Source organism: Xenopus laevis, chromosome 5L (genome assembly GCF_017654675.1).
Source record: "Xenopus laevis strain J_2021 chromosome 5L, Xenopus_laevis_v10.1, whole genome shotgun sequence".
Classification (NCBI taxonomy): Eukaryota; Metazoa; Chordata; class Amphibia; order Anura; family Pipidae; genus Xenopus; species Xenopus laevis.
Genome location: NC_054379.1, coordinates 63,744,005 through 63,757,825, shown reverse-complemented (window position 1 = coordinate 63,757,825; position 13,821 = coordinate 63,744,005). Strand labels below are relative to the sequence as shown.

General features: G+C 37.2%; 1 protein-coding gene across 1 annotated transcript in view; it reads left to right on the top strand.

Annotated features, from left to right (window-relative positions):
* reps1.L (RALBP1 associated Eps domain containing 1 L homeolog) overlaps positions 1-13,821 on the top strand; it is a 187,967-nt gene that overhangs the window by 93,373 nt on the left and 80,773 nt on the right. The window lies entirely within an intron of this gene.

Here is a 13,821-nt window from a genome sequence, read left to right as displayed (position 1 = left end):
GTTTCAGATACTCATCACAATTTAGTACATTCCAATGTTTTTTGATTATTTATCAATTTGTTTTGCTAGAGGATTATATGTTTATTCATATTCTGCACTTTCTTAATTGATCTATCTAGTAGGCTTTCCTTATATGCTTTTTCTTTAAAATGCTGTATTATAAAATCCATTTGTTTTACTAATTAATTTTCCTCTGTACAATTCTTTTTCAGCCTACACATGTGCCCAAACGGGATATTTTAAATCCAGTGGGGGTGGCGGTTACCCGTTGGTATTAAATAATTATTAGAATCTACTTTTTTTAAAAATGTTTTAAAATTAGCTTGGGCATTATTTATATAATTCTCTAAGTCTAAAAATTGTATCATCTCTGTACTGTGAATCAGGGACAATTCTAAATTTGTTTTTGTTACGGAGTATGTGGCATTCCTCCCAATAGCCCATGTGTAAATTTGCATAACTCGGTGTAAAACTAGTTCCCATGGTGGTCCCACATGTCTGGAGGTAGTAGTTGTCCTCATACCAGAAGAAATCATGTTCAAGGGTAAATTCAATAATTTTTTTGTAAATTGGGTATACTGTCATCAATCTCCGAAAAGTGGGCCGTGGCTTTCAACCACTGGTTGTCCCTAATTGAGGTATATAGAGACTTAACATCCAGAGTCGCCTGTATCATATTTTCTTCCCACTTGAAATCTTGCATTATTCCTATTAGTTGACTAGAGTCCCTCAGGTTTGTGGGGAGGGAAATTACATTTTTTGTAACATTATGTCAATATACTAAGATAGATTAGTTGTCAGGGATCCTATCCCTGAAACGATTGGTTTCCCAGGGGGGTTGGGAAACGGTAAAATACTGGCAAAACTGGACGCTTTATTCGAAAATATCTCCATTCTTCATCTTTCAAAATTCCCTCATTTTTAGCATTGTCCAATAAGCAACCTAATTTTTTATTGAATATTTCCATAGAACCAAACCCCCTCCCTTATCTGCTTGTTTAAACTATCGATTGCTATTTTTTCTTTTTTGGTCAAATTTAATTTTCCTTGTCTTTTTGTTTTCCGGTCATAATTATCCTGTAATTGGATCAAGTCCCTCTTTATCAATTCCTCATATGTTTTTACATAATTCCCCTTTTCTTGGGTTGGTATGAATTCAGATTTCTTGGGTTTGTATGTATTCAGATTTCTCAGAGATGTATGGATATATTCTGAACCCTTTTTCTCAATTTGTGTTTGATAATTTTTCTCTATATGGTTATTCTTTATAAATGTCTTTTTCAACAATCATTTTCTTATAAACTTCTCTGTGTCTATAAACATTTCAAATTTGTTTGGTTTGTACGTGTGTGCGAATGTTAACCCCTTTTTCAAAACTCCTACTTCCACCTGTGTTAATTCTCTCTTACTTAAATTGAATATTCCTGTTCCTGCTAGTGCCTTCTTGTTATGTTTCTTTCCCCCTTTGGTACCCCTCTCTGTGCCGTTCTTTGTGTCCCTAATTGTTGTGTCCCCTCTTCTCTCCAGTGTCCTGTTTCCCTCCCCCGGTTTTTGGTGAGGTGTACTGATTGCCAACGGTGAGTCTGGGATCTGAGTGTGAAATCTCACCTTTTCTCCATTCTTTGAATCTTCCCATTCCACTTTGTCCTTCCAACTCTATGTTCTCTCCCTGTGAGTTCCTTTGTGACCTCCCTCTAAAAAATGTTGTTCTCTTTCCCGATTAACTTCAATGTGTTTTTTTTACACAATCTTCCCTTTTTCTATTTACGTTATCTTTTTGTGTTCTCTCACCATGTGCCTTCCTGGGTTCCTATTAATATATTTCTCTATGTCAATTTCCCATCTTTTTATCTGTCCATATTTATAATCATTTTGATCTCTTATAAATTTCCCTTTTTTTATTTCTATAATCAATAGCTCTACTTTATTTAATCTTTCTACCATTATTTCCTCTGTATTAGAGTACTCACTTAAAACTTTAATGGCCTCTAGTTTTATGTTGGAGTTCCTCAATTTTTTTTATTATAACTATCCAGTTCTTTATTTCTTTGTTAAATTATTAGTTGTATAAGTTTAATTTTGCATGTACCGGTATTTAAAATTTCATCCCATTCTGTATCCCCTTTTCCAAATGTGGGTTCCTTTTTTAACCTTAAACTCCTGGGGATAATCTTATTCTCTAAGTATTTGTTTAGGGTAATCTTATCTCACCATTACCTTAGCTCTTTTGTCATAATTTGTTCCAATTCATCAAAATTGTCAAACAATTCAATATCAAAAAGGTTAATTTCATCAACTGGTGGGGTATTTTCCCAGTTAAAAATATTGTCCAAATTATAAGTCTTTCTTGTCTAAATACATACATACTTTTCCAGAGACTCTTGGATGTGGAGAAAAACGTAGAAAGTACTTGATAACAAATTATCCAAAGTCCCTGGGGTCCCCCTGGTTTTCTGACTCACAGACTCTTTCTCCCTCGAGTAAACCCTAACGGAGATTTCTTTTGATAGATGGGAGTCCGTGCTAAGATAAGCTTAGGAAGATAAGTACACAGCACCAGAATAATATAGTGTAGTATGTTCTATATTTCAATGGCCCTAGTCTGAGGAACTATTTCCCAACTCTTTTATGCTCGCCAGGTTATTCAGCCCCTTCCTCATATTATTCCAATGATGGATTTTGGAGCTTGATTTCCATAATGGGCTTTCTAGAAAGCAGAGGGACTTCCAGTTCAAAAATCGATCTTTCCAAAATTGGATCAGGTGAGGGAGGGGTTGAAGGAGTACTTTAAGACTAATGAGAACTACATGTATATATGCATGTATTTTTATATTTTTGTTGTTTAGCAGTATAGCTGAATGAACTTGATAACAAATTATCCAAAGTCTCTGGGGTCCCCTTGTTCTCCAACTCACAGACTTTCTCCCTCGAGTAAAAGCAAACGGAAATTTCTTTTGATAGGTGGGAGTCAGTGCTAAGATAAGCTTAGGGAGATAAGTACACAGCACCAGAATAATATAATGTAGTATGTTCTATATTTCAGTCGCCCACACTGACCCACTATTTACAATCACCAAATGCTGTTGTTTCATTAAATTACTCTGTAAAGTTCATAACCCCACTGTCCTGAAACACCACGTGTATTAATTCTCTGGTGGGTACTTACAGACGTTTACTCATATTCTGCACACATCAAATAAATCCAAGTTGATTTGCCAGATAGAGATCCCTGCTGTAGTTAAAAATATGAAGCACAGAATAGTGTGAAACAGTTTTATTACTTATGAAAGAATTTTTAAAAATACACTCACAAGTGTGAAGATTTCAATTGCATATCAAATCTCCCTTGTAAAAGTCCGCCCAAGTGTTTGTTGGAGTCTGGGGTTACACAGCTGACCACGACCAGCGTTCCGACTTTGGTTGCCATAGCGACGCGTCCGCATAGATTTCCTCGTTCCTATGTGCATGCCTAGGCAAGCCCCTGCCTGTCTATTCCGTTGAACTTTCTCACTCCATCACAATAACTTAACAGCTAAAATACAATGAAATACAATATACAACTATGCCCACATTTAAGACCAATGTTTGCCTAACAAATTTCACTGAGACTGGTACATGCACACCTATATTGTCTTATATGAATCAACGCAAATTTCGCAAATTTTTTAGATAAAAAAATATAAAGAATATCTAAAAAAAATAGGGAAATTGATTCATGTAAGACAATATAGGTATGCATGGTCTTAAATGGGGCAGACTTTTACAAGGGAGACTTGATATGCAATTGAAACCTTCACACTTGTGAGTGTATTTTTAAAAATTCTTTTAGAAGTAATAAAACTATTTTACACTATTCCATGCTCCATATTTTGAACTACAGCAGGGATCTCTATCTGACAAATCAACTTGGATTTATTAGATGTGCGCAGAATATGCGTAAACGTCTGTAAGTACCCACCAGAGAATTAATACACGTGGTGTTTCAGGATGGTGGCGATATGAACTTTACAGAGTAATTTAATGAAACCGCAGCAAGGTGAGATTTCACACTCCGATCCCAGACACACCGTTGGCAACCAGTGCACCTCACCAAAAATGGGGGGGGGGGAAACAGGACACTGGAGAGAAGAGGGGACACAACAATTAGGGACACACAGAATGGCACACAGAGGGGTACCAAAGGGGGAAAGAAACATAACAAGAAGGCACTAGCAGGAACAGGAATAGGATTATTCAATGAGTAAAACGGAATTAACACAGGTGGAAGTAAGAATTTTTGTTGGGTGCTAATGTTAAACTCTTTTTCAAACAAATTTGAATTGTTTATAGACAGAAAAGTTTATAAGAAAATGATCGTTGAAAGGGACATTTATAAAGAATAACCATATTGAGAAAAATTATCAAACACAAATTGAGAAAAAGGGTTCAGAATATATCCATACATCTCTGAGAAAGAAATCTGAATACATACCAACCCAAGAAAAGGGGAATTATATAAAAACACTTGAGGAATTGATAAAGAGGGACTTGTTCCAACTACAAGATAATTATGAACGGAAAACAAAGACAAGGAAAATTAAATTTGACCAAAAAAGAAAAAATAGCAATCGATAATTTAAAGAAAGATGAATCCATTATTTTTAAACAAGCAGATAAGGGAGGGGTTTGGCTCCTTATTCTGAGTCATAAAGACACCTATGAGATTATGAAAACCAACCCTATGGAAATATTCAATAAAAAAATAGGTTGCTTATTGGACAATGCTAAAAATGAGGGAATTTTAAACTATGAAGAATGGAGATATTTGCAAATATAGCGCCAGTTTTGCCAGTATTTTACTGTTTTCCAAAAAATCACAAAGATATAAATAACCCCCCTGGGAGAACAATCGTTTCAGGGATAAGGGTCTCTGACAACTAATCTATCTCAGTATATTGAAGTAATGTTACAAAAAATGTAATTTCCCTCCCCACGTACTTGAGGGACTCTATTCAACTAATAGGAATAATGCAAAATTTCGATTGGGAAGAAAATATATTGGCGACTCTGGACGTTAAGTCTCTATATACCTCAATTAGGCACAGCCAGGGGTTGAAAGCCACGGCCCACTTTTTGGAGAGTGATGAGAGTATACCCAATTTACAAATTTTTTTTTTAAAAAAAGTATTGAATTTACCCTTGAACATGATTTATTCTGGTATGAGGACAACTACTACCTCCAGACTAGTGGGACCATCATGGGGACTAGGTTTGCACCGAGTTATGCAAATTTACATATGGGCTATTGGGAGGAATGCCACATACTCTTTAATTTGGGACTTGGTAGGAACCTGTCCCTATAGCGACTCTTCATAGACAACATCATAGTTATATGGAAAGGAACGGTACAGGAATTGTAAGACTTTGTGGGTAATCTTAATCAAAACAATCTAAATTTAGAATTGTCCCTGACCCACAGTACAGAGATGATACCATTTTTAGACCGAGAATTATATAAAAAATGCCCAAGTCAATTTTAAAACATTTTTTAAAAAAGTAGATTCTAATAATTATGTAATGCGAGTAACCCGCCACCCCCACTGGATTTAAAATATCTCGTTTGGGCAGATGTGTAGGCTGAAAAAGAATTGTACAGAGGAAAATTAATTAGTAAAACAAATGGATTTTATGAAACAGAGTTTTAAAGAAAGAGGATATAAGAAAATCCTGCTAGATAGATCAATTATGAAAGTGCAGAATATAAATAGACAGGATCTTTTAACCCTTTCCCTGCCAGCCCTTTTGTCCTAGAGGCGAACATCTACTGCCAAGCAGTTTTTAGATATTTTGCACTCTTTCACTTTAAGGGCCTTTCCTTGGGTGGTCTTTTAGTTTACCCAGGAAAACAAAATATTGTTTTTTTCAGGACAACCTGAACTTTCAAAATATGCAAGAATTTTGGTGTAATTCTACTTCTGTAAAAAAAAAATATAGGTTTCTAAGTGTCTAATAAAATTAAAAAAATCATGTTTCACAAAGAACAATCACATATATCAGAAACATAATTTATTTGATGTACTAGAACACAGCCGATTTAGAAAGGTCTACGTCTCCTGAACGCAGCAATACCAAATATATTTAGTTTTAGGGAAATTTCTCACTTGCATAGCTCAAAATCTTCAAGCAGTACACTACCAAATTTCCAAAGCACCGCTCCCCAAACGACATACTTCTGATTTCAAGGCCAAACATTCCGCTAACAGTAGGTTTACCCTAGGAAATTACCCATTATTAGAAAGAACAGATTCTGGTGAATCAAAAATGGGGAAAATATATTTTTGTACTCCAAACTACCAAGTTGCAATTGTTTCCTAAAGTTATGTTTTATAGAAATTGGTGAATTAAATAACCTCAAAGCTTTCTCTCTACAGCATCATATCTCCCACACATCATTAGTTATCAATTTAAACCCCAAATATGAAAGCCTGGGGTCCACTGAACAGTTTGATGCCCAATATGTATAGGTTTACCTAAGCATGTGGTATATAGGGGCCCTAAAATGTAGACACCCCATTTGAGCTATCAGTTCTGTAATTCCAGATGCTGCAAAATCAACACATTTACATAGTTTTGGGGGGGACAAAAGTAGAAAAAAGTAAGTTCACCCCAGAAAACCACATATTTTCAGAAAGCACACATTCCCACGAATCTAAATTGGGTATGCATGTCTTTGTACTCCAAAGTACCAAGCCGCAAACCATTCCTAAATTTGGTGATTTTGGTGACATTTCCAAAAATCACCTCAAAATTTCCATCCTGCAACACCGTATTTCCCACATACTTTTAGATATCAAGATAAATCACCCCAAATATGAAAGCTTAGGGTCCTCTGAACAATTTGATGCCCAATATGTATAGGTGTACCCAAGCACATGGCATATAGGGGCCCCAAAAGGAAGACCTCCATTTGGTCTGTCATTTCAGGTACTGCAAAATCAACACATTTACATAGATTTGGGGGGCAGCAAAGGTAGAAAAAAGTACGTTCACCCTAGAAAACCATATATTTTCGGAAAGTACACATTCCCCTGAATCCAAATTGGGTATGCATGTCTTTCTACTCCAAAGTACCAAGCCACAAACCATTCCTAAATTTGGTGATTTTGGTGACATTTCCAAAAATCACTTCAAAATTTGTAACCTGCAGCTTCGTATTACCCACATACTTTTAGGTATCAATAGAAATCACCCCAAATATGAAAGCCTATGGTCCTCTGAACAGTTTGATGCCTAATTTGTATAGGTGTACCCAAGTATGTGGCATATAGGGGCCGCAAAAGGAAGACCCCCATATGGTCTGTCATTTCAGGTACTGCAAAATCAACACATTTACATCTTTTTGTGGGGGGCAAAGGTAGAAAAAAGTACGTTCACCCCAGAAAACCATATATTTTCGGAAAGTACACATTCCCACAAATCTAAATTGGGTATGCATGTCTTTCTACTCAAAAGCACCAAGCTGCAAACCATTCCTAAATTTGGTGCTTTTGGTGACATTTCCAAAAATCACCTCAAAATTTCCATCCTGCAACATCGTATTTCCCACATACTTTTAGGTATCAAGATAAATCACCCCAAATATGAAAGCTTAGGGTCCTCTGAACAGTTTGATGCCCAATATGTATAGGTGTACCCAAGCACGTGGCATATAGGGGCCCCAAAAGCAAGACCCCCATTTGGTCTGTCATTTCAGGTACTGCAAAATCAACACATTTACATAGTTTTGGGGGGGGGCAAAAGTAGAAAAAAGTAAGTTCACCCCAGAAAACCATATATTTTCAGAAAGTACACATTCCCACGAATCTAAATTGAGTATGCATGTCTTTGTACTCCAAAGTACCAAGCCGCAAACCATTCCTAAATTTGGTGCTTTTGGTGACATTTCCAAAAATCACCTCAAAATTTCCATCCTGCAACATCGTATTTCCCACATACTTTTAGGTATCAAGATAAATCACCCCAAATATGAAAGCCTGGGGTCCTCTGAACAGTTTTATGCAAAATATGTATATGTGTACCCAAGCATGTGGTATATAGGGGCCCTAAAATGAAGAACCCCTCCATTTGGTCTGTCATTTCAGGTACTGCAAAAGCAACACATTTACATAGTTTTGGGGGGCAGCAAAGGTAGAAAAAAGTACGTTCACCCCAGAAAACCATATATTTTCGGAAAGTACACATTCCCCTGAATACAAATTGGGTATGCATGTCTTTCTACTCCAAAGTACCAAGCCGCAAACAATTTCTAAATTTGGTGATTTTGGTGACATTTCCAAAAATCACCTCAAAATTTCTACCCTGCAGCATCGTATTATCCACATACTTTTAGGAATCAAGACAAATCACCCCAGATATGAAAGCCTGGGGTCCTCTGAACAGTTTTATGCAAAAAATGTATATGTGTACCCAAGCATGTGGCATATAGGGGCCCTAAAATGAAGAACCCCCCCATATGTTCTGTCATTTCAGGTACTGCAAAATCAACACATTTACATTGTATTGGGGGGGGGGCAAAAGTAGAAAAAAGTAAGTTCACCCAAGAAAACCATATATTTTCGGAAAGTACACATTCCCACGAATCTAAATTGAGTATGCATGTCTTTGTACTCCAAAGTACCAAGCCGCAAACCATTCCTAAATTTGGTGCTTTTGGTGACATTTCCAAAAATCACCTCAAAATTTCCATCCTGCAACATCGTATTTCCCACATACTTTTAGGTATCAAGACAAATCACCCCAAATATGAAAGCTTAAGGTCCTCTAAACAGTTTGATGCCCAATATGTATAGGTGTACCAAACCACGTGGTATATAGGGGCCCCAAAAGGAAGACCCCCATTTGGTCTGACATTTCAGATACTGCAAAATCAATACATTTACATCGTTTTGAGGGGGGCAAATGTAGAAAAAAGTAAGTTCACCCCAGAAAACCATATATTTTCGGAAAGTACACATTGCCACAAATCTAAATTGGGTATGCATGTCTTTGTACTCCAAAGTACCAAGCCGCAAACCATTCCTAAATTTGGTGATTTTGGTGACATTTCTAAAAATCACCTCAAAATTTCTACCCTGCAGCATCTTATTACCCACATAATTTAAGGTATCAAGACAAATCACCCCAAATATGAAAGCCTAGGGTCCTCTGAACAGTTTGATGCCCAATATGTATAGGTGTACCCAAGCATGTGGCATATAGGGGCCCCAAAAGGAAGACCCCCATATGGTCTGTCATTTCAGATACTGCAAAATCAACACATTTACATCGTTTTGAGGGGGGCAAAGGTAGAAAAAAGTAAGTTCACCCCAGAAAACCATATATTTTCGGAAAGTACACATTCCCACAAATCTAAATTGGGTATGTATGTCTTTCTACTCCAAAGCACCAAGCTGCAAACCATTCCTGAATTTGGTGATTTTGGTGACATTTCCAAAAATCACCTCAAAATTTCCACCATGCAGCATCGTATTTCCCACATACTTTTAGGTATCAAGAGAAATCACCCCAAATATGAAAGCCTATGGTCCTCTGAACAGTTTGATGCCCAATATGTATAGGTGTACCCAAGCACGTGGCATATAGCGGCCCCAAAATGAAGACCCCCATATGGTCTGTCATTTCAGGTACTGAAAAATCATCACATACATAGTTTTGGGGGGGAGCAAAGGCAGAAAAGAGTACATTCACCCCAGAAAACCATATATTTTTGGAAATTACACATTCCCACAAATCCAAATTGGGTATGCATGTCTTTGTACTCCAAAGTACCAAGTCGCAAGCCTTTCCTAAATTTGGCGATAAAAGCAACAGTTTTTACATTTCTGAAAATTGCCTAAAGATATTGCAATTGGACGCATTTATCTCACCCAATTTCTTGTAAAACACCATAAATACTGATGCCAAGGGTCTACTGAACAGTTTGATGCCCAATATGCATTGATATACCAAGGCAGCTGGCATGTGCGGACCCTAAATGCCGATTCTCCTTCTGTGAACATAGACCCTTGACTTCATATTATGTGCCTCAAGACCCTCCTAAAAGCAAAGACCCCCCAAAACCATATATTTTTGGAAAGTACGCATTCTGACGAATCCAACAAAGATAAAGACGTCTTTCTACACCAAACTACCAAACTGCAAAGCTTTTCTAAACATAGAGGTTTATACAACATTTCTGAAAATCTCCTAAAAATTTTGTAGTTTTCCGCATTTATCTCACACAATTTTTTATGTACAAAGAAAAATCACCCTAAATATGGACATCAGAGGTCTACTGAATAGTTTGAAGGCCAATATGCATAGCTTTACCAAAGTATTTGGTGTGTACGGACCCAAAATGAAAAATGTGCATATGAATTTTCACGCCGGCCAACTCTGCTGCTGAAAAGAGAGCCCCAACTGAGCGTTATGTGCCGTAAGACCCCCAAACTGTAAAAAAAACCTAGAAAACCATATATTTTTGGAAAGTACATATTCTGACGGATCAAACAAAGTAAAATATATCTTTCTATACCAAAGCACCAAACAGCAAAACTATACTAAAGATACATAAGCAAAACAGAACAGAATATTCAATAAAAAAAATCACAGAAAAAGCGAAAATGATAAAATGACAGCAAATAAATATAATTATGCAGGTGTATACTCTTGCAAAGGTGTGTGTATATATGTGAGTATTGGTGTGGGTATATGGATGTACAAATATACAAATATAGTGGGGGAAAGAAGTGAGAAATTGAAAAAAGTAAAAAAAAAAAAAGTTTGATAAAAACAAAGTGCAATAAAGTAAATTTTGTACCTGGGGATAGGCAAAGGCTCCCCCTCTCGAACACAACTGGAGGTCCGCAGCAGGAAGGCTCCCAGGCAGATCAGCACCAGCAGAGAAGAAGGGGGGCGGTGCTGGGAGACAGGATTTTTTACCCCAGAAGCAGCCACGTGTCAGCTGACGTTGGCGCTGCTTGGGGGTCACGTGGGGGAATGATCGTGGGGCCAGCAGGCGACTGAGAACCCGGAGCTCGTTGCCTAAGGGGCTGGCAAGTGATCTGCGGCTTTTCCCAGCAGCGCGAGCCGCAGATCACTGAAGAACGAAAAGTGGCCTGAAACCCGACACGGTAAGTGTGTGGGTAGTCGGCGGATCTTGGGGTCGGGTGGGGGGTCGATTGGTGGGGCCAGCAGGGGATCGAGGACCGGGTGCTCGTTGCCTAGGGGGTTGCAAAGTGATCTGCGGCTGTTTCCTTCCCCTGCGAGCCGCAGATCACACTAGAAAGCAGGAAATACCAAACAACGTACAAGGTACGTGTTTGGCAGTCTGAGCCCTTTCCTGCCAGAACGTATAGCGTACGTGCTTGGCAGGCAAAGGGTTAAAAGGAAAAGAAAAGGATGTAAAGGAAAAAGATACCATCGTTTTTTCAACAACATATGACCTTCTAACAAAACAAATTGATAAGATAATCAAAAAACATTGGAGTGTACTAAATTGCGATGAGGATCTCAAACAAGTTATTCCAGAAAAACCCACAGTGGTTTTTAAAAGGGCAAATAATCTAAAACAAATGCTTACAAAGAACTATGCGGAAACGCATAACATAAAAAAGAAGAGTTGGCAGTTTTTACCCTTGTGCTTTAAGTAAAGCATGCAAATATGGACCGAAAAAGAAACATTTTACTTCTACTGTAACAAAAGAAGAGCATAAGATACACCAATGCATAAAATGCACTACAAAAAATATAATTTACTGTTTACAATGCCCATGCGGTCTCTAATATATTGGCAAAACAAATAGAAAATTGCGGGACCGAATCAGGGAACATATAAATAACATAGAAAAAGGAGAAGAATCACATAGTGTTTCGAAGCATTTTAAGTTAGCCCATGATAAAAACCCTAGGGGTTTAACCTACTGGGGTACAGAAAGGATAGATGAGAAATGGAGAGGAGGAGATGTGGTAAATAGTACCCCACGTTGTGAGAGTAGGTGAATACACTCACTGGGCACCTTAGAACCAAAAGGTCTGAATATAGATTTTAATCTTAGAGCATTTTTATGTTAAAGATAGGTGGTATAAATTAATGGAAATTATTCATTTTTGTATAACCACATAAAATTCTGTTAATCAAGTGTGATACTCTGTAAATGAACTGTATGGAAATGATTTGTGGAATATTAAGAATATGCACAGTGTTATATGAATCAGTTATATAAATCAGGGATGGTAAATTCATTTAAATTAATTCATATCAATTAATTTAAAATCAAATAAATAGAACTTAATTTAAGTAAAAATAAAATTAATTCATCAGGATGGTTTATTAATGAATTTAAAAATGTAAATATCTAAAAAAAATTGTGAATGTTTAAAAAAAAAAATGGTGAAATCTTTGATTCATCTTTGATTCATTCAAGACAATATAGGTATGCATGTACCAGTCTCAGTAAAATTTGTTAGGCAAACATCGGTCTTAAATGTGGGCATAGTTGTGTATGGTATTTCATTGTATTTTAGCTGTTAAGTTATTGTGATGGAGCAGGCAAGTTCAACGGAATAGACAGGCAGGGGGTTGCCTAGGCACGCACATAGGAACGAGGAAGTCTATGCGGACGCATCGCTATGGCAACCGAAGTCGGAACTCAGGCGAAACATGTCAGGAGCAAGAGCAGTGACGTCATCCCAAAGCCCCCCAGAGCCAACACACGGTAAAGCAGGACAACGCTGGTTGTGGTCAACTGTGTAACCCCAGACTCCAACAAACACTTGGGCGGACTTTTACAATGGAGATTTGATATGCAATTGAAACCTTCACACTTGTGAGTGTATTTTTAAAAAATTCTTTCATAAGTAATAAAACTGTTTCACACTATTCTGTGCTCCATATTTTAAACTACAGCAGGGATCTCTATCTGGCAAATCAACTTGGATTTATTTGATCTGCACAGAATATGAGTGTTTTCTGTAAGTACACACCAGAGAATTAATATATGTGGTGTTTCAGGATGGTGGGGATATGAACTTTACAGAGTAATTTAATGAAACAACAACATTTGGTGATTGTAAATAGTGGGTCAGTGTGGCCCATTGAAATATAGAACATACTACACTATATTATTCTGGTGCTGTGTACTTATCTCTCTAAGCTTATCTTAGCGCTGACTCCCATCTATCAAAAGTATAGCTGAATGCGCTGATGTAAAAAAGTGGCCTATTTTTCAATACTGAGGAGTTAATACATAAATCCTTCCACTTCAGACTCCTCTGACTGACACCTCTGTTTATAAAGGAACAGTAACACCTAAAACTGAAAGTTTATCAAAGTAATTAAAATATAATGTACTGTTGCTCTGCACTGGCAAAAGTCATGTTTTCTTCAGAAAGACCACTATAGTTTATATAAACAAGCTACTGTGTAGCCATGGGGGCAGCCATTCAAGCTGGTTGTTCACCTTTGAGTTATATTTTAGTGATTCCTTTAGTACAAACCATATTCATAGCTAAGAAAGACCCCTTCAATAAGTACTCACACCACAATTTAGTACACTTGACATTTTGGGAGTGAGATTATTATGCAAAGAGCCTTAAGAACCACAGAGCTTTAATCATACGTGAACTGTTATCTGCCATGTACCTGGGATCTTTCCGTAATTTAATTTTTTTCTCAACATACATTAAGCCTACTAAAAAAATTCTGCAGGGCCAGGAACATACATGAAATACTAAATTGAAATGCAAAAAGGAAAGGTTGTGGGAGCACTCCATGGCTAAATATAAATGTACTAAAATACAATG